Source organism: Gossypium hirsutum, chromosome D02 (genome assembly GCF_007990345.1).
Source record: "Gossypium hirsutum isolate 1008001.06 chromosome D02, Gossypium_hirsutum_v2.1, whole genome shotgun sequence".
Classification (NCBI taxonomy): Eukaryota; Viridiplantae; Streptophyta; class Magnoliopsida; order Malvales; family Malvaceae; genus Gossypium; species Gossypium hirsutum.
In genome coordinates, this window is record NC_053438.1 from 49601584 (window position 1) to 49605819 (window position 4236).

Sequence of the window (4236 nt, forward strand, 5' to 3'; positions counted from 1 at the left end):
TGTGTACACTTGAAAAATATGACTTACGGCTGTGAGAGGTTTGATGCACTTCGTTATCCATGCGCTCATGTAATTTTAGCTTGTTAGAATCTCCATTTGAATCCCATGAGCTATGTCGACGAAATGTACAAATTAGAATACATGTACAACGTGTGGAGACACGTATTTCCACCAGTCCCAGATGAACGTAAGTGGCCGTTTGTATCGCTTGTTCCATTTAAGTTGTTACCGGATAGAGAATTATATCGCAAACCAAAAGGTCGACCTTGTTCGACTAGAATGCGTGACAATATGGATATCTAGGAAAGAGCGAACCAACAGAAGTTGTGCGAGTGGTGTAGGAACCCACGTCTTACAATTCAAACATGTCCAAATCAAAATAGTTCCTAATTTATTAAATGAAACTATGAAAAAATAAAATGTACAAAAAAATTCAAAACAATTTCTATTTTATTAAATGAAATAATATAAAAACAATTTATAAAAATATATTAAAAAATCAATGCATGTACCGGTCAGAATCAGTGCCACATTGGGGTGGTCAATGGTTACGCACTAGATTCTTTCTTGGTTCAGTTTTCGACTGGGGTTGTGTTTGTCCTGGTTGTGGGTGTTTGGAGGATGACCCACCTTGATAGAACAAAGATTGCAAAAATGTTTGCATTACCCACGACGAAGGTGTTTGAATGCCATAAGGCGATGGGGATTTGAAATGAGATGACTTTTCAATAGTACCTTGTGCGGTCCCTCCTGTGATGATGGCCTATATATCGTCAGTTGTGTCGGAGTCATCGAGAAAGGAGATGCACCGGGTCATGCATTCTAACCGGCATAGGACTGGGAAAAGGAAACATATAAGAGTTAGGATACATATAAGGACTAAGATACGCACCTGGTATAATCTGAAGGGCTGTGGTGTGGGCATCGTCGCTTGCTTCATCGGGCTCAGTGATTGCATAGGCGTTGTTGATGGGTCCACCTCGTCAGCCATTGTCCTTGGAATTAAAGGGCCCCGTCGTTTCCTTTCGTCACGAAATTACCGACACCTCTGCTCTTCCGAGAGTAAATATGCCTTGCCATGGATCCTAAACCATGACATGTAATCCGGCTAGTACGCAAACTCTGGAATGATAATCGGTTCGTGAGTAGGTATATTATAATACCAATTTTCCCATATTTCGATATATTCTGAGAATAAGACTGGCCAATGCATATTTGGTTGCCGTAAGTTGATTTTGTGCTCTTTATCGAGCACCTCAAGTGCCACAGGAATCTGTTGTCGGAATCTGAATTGTCGTAACACTCTATCCATCTGGTGCATCTTGACGGTAGCGTAGATGACCAATGGGACCCTATCATTCCAGACGTTCGAATTCTGTAGGAATTCATCTGGAATTACTTCCCGAATTACCGAATCCTCGTATGGTGTCCATTGAAACTATATGAATGTGATTAAAATATTAGTTATATACATAATACTAAATACTAAATACGAAATGACTATGTTATGTATATATAGTTCAAAATGAAATATATACTTACATGCGCTTCCGACTGTTGGTCTAATAGAAGCTGTAGATCTTCAAGAGCGGTAGGTATTCCCTCGTAACTCGCCGAATGGTTCCATCTATTTAAATAAAATTTTAGTAAAAATTATATTTTAAATCTATGTAATAATTGTAAAATCTAATATAAATTTTACCTTGTTAAGAGTGAGAATGTATACGAGTGATTCACTCGAGGACTAAAAAATAGAAAGCGAAATCGAGTCCATGATTGTAGTAGTGAGAGACAACTTTCGATTTTGAATTTATTTGGTTGCGTTGCCTGACACATCTCCCGGTACAATGTCGACAACACGACAGACCCCCAACTGGGTTCGCTAGTTGTTGTAAAATCGACAAGTTTAAGTAGCCACCTCTGATGTATGAGGTTTCATGACTTGTTCGGCATTAGATAACCTCTGAGGATCTCAAGGATGTATACCTGAGCGTATCGTATTCTTTCTACTTCAGTCGAATCATCCTTTGGCTCTGGGAATATGTCTCGTAACCAGCCTATCTCAATCTGACCCCTGTAAATATTATCCAGAATCGCACCCAAAAGATCGTAGCATGTGGCTCCCCAATCACCAGATTGAGTGGACTCAGTGAGTACAGACCCATCTATCGGTAACCCCAATTGTAATTGCACATCCTCCAAAGTGATGGTACACTCCCCGTATGGAAGATGAATTATATTACGAATATAACATTGTAACACCCGATCTATCGACTGTTAGAAAAAATTATAAAAATTATTAATTAAAATTTCAGAAATGACAAAAATTAAATAATATTAGAAAGTAATGTTTATGATCAAAACGAATTAATTCCCAGGCCATTACTAACACGATCAAATTTCTTAGAAATTATAAAAAAATAATACTGATTTAGAAAAAAATTAAAAACTTAGAGAGCTTTTTTGAGAAATTTAGAGAGAAATTTGGAAGAAATGTAATTTGGAGAAAATTGTGTGAAAAAAATAGGTGGGGGGGTTTTATAATTCTTTTTCATGACCATTGCCCCCAAATGTCAAAATTTTAAATGACTATTGGATGTGACCGTTGGGGCAAAAACACGGGCTAAAATGCGCCTTTGTGGGAGTGGTTTTGCCATGTCAGCCAAGCTCTTCCACGTCAGCGCGTTTTTTACTGACATGGCAAAAGCGCTCCCTCAAGGAGGCGCTTTTCTGAAATATCCCTTTAAAACACTTCCACGTAGGCGTGTTTTGAGTTTTTTCGGCCCATTCTGTTAAATAATGTTTTAAATGGCCCATTTCCGTAAATAATATTGAAAATGAACATTTTTTTTAGTAAAATACCCTATTTAGAGTTTATTTTATTATTTTAAAACACTTTTTTCTAGTTTTAAAAAACCTTTAATAATTGTTGTAATTATTATTTTTTGTTAACCAATATGTTATTTAAAATATTTGTGTAAGCAATATCTTAAAAGTTTTTTCATTTTTTAAAAATTAGTATAATACATATTTTATTTAAAAAAATATTAATGGGCTTTCTATCTACATATTTTAATTTATTAATGAGTTTGAAGAAAAAAATTAAAAGTTATTTAATTATTAAAAATGTACTTTTAGAATACGTTTTACAAATTGCTTTTAAAATATATTTTAAAAAATTAAACTTTAGAAAACATTTATTAATGTCTTCAAAATGTTTGTTTAAAATTTACAGAATTTACAAAAAGTATGTTTTAAAATTTTATTTCTTTTATTATTGTAATACATATATATATAAAATAAATAATAACTACTACTATTAATTCTATACTCATACATGTTAAATAAAATGTAAATTTAATTTGATAAAAATATACTAAAATGTAAAACATAAATCAAGATTTAGAATTTATACGATATCCTGATGAATATATCGATAATAAGTAAAATAAATTATGTATATACATTAAAGTTACTTTTAAATAACGAATTATACAATATTGAATTATACTAATTTGATCTATACAATAAATTGCAAGAAAAAAAATTAAATCTTCATTGAGCTCAAGAACACTTTGTATTTAGAGACTTGAAGAGGTATATATTCAAGTCAATAACACCTAAAGACTATAGAGAGAAACATTCAAGCTACAAGATTAAGTGAAAAGTCATTCTTTCATTTTTTGTTGTAAATATTTTCTAGGATCTTAATGTCAAATCTTTCATCATTCTCACATCTTTGCATTTATAGCTCATATTAGTAAACATCCACCTTCGTTGAGGTAGTCATTGTTCTTTATTCATTTTATTACCTATTGTAAACCGAGAGAGTTTTACTTGAGTCATAAAAACTAAGACAAGTTCTAGTTTATCCATAAAAGTTATGTAGAAAAGTTCTATCTAAGCCTTGAGAAAAGATAGATTTGTAAAGATTATACTTTCTCCTTGAAAGGTATCAATTCTTATAGTGAATTGGGAAATCCTTGGTTGAGGTATACCAAGGTAGTGGATGTGGGCAATTGGGTTTAAACCACTTTAATTTTATTTGCCCAATCTATTCTCCCCTTTTCTTTTATTTTGGAATAGTTTGTAAAGTTTTTAAAATAGCAATTTACCCCATCTTGATATTTTTGAGCCTAACAATTAGTATCAGAACTAGTTTTCCATCAGAGGTTTAACAACCAGGAGAGGCGATCCAAGGCAAAAATAACAACTTCAAAGATGGCAAATGATTTG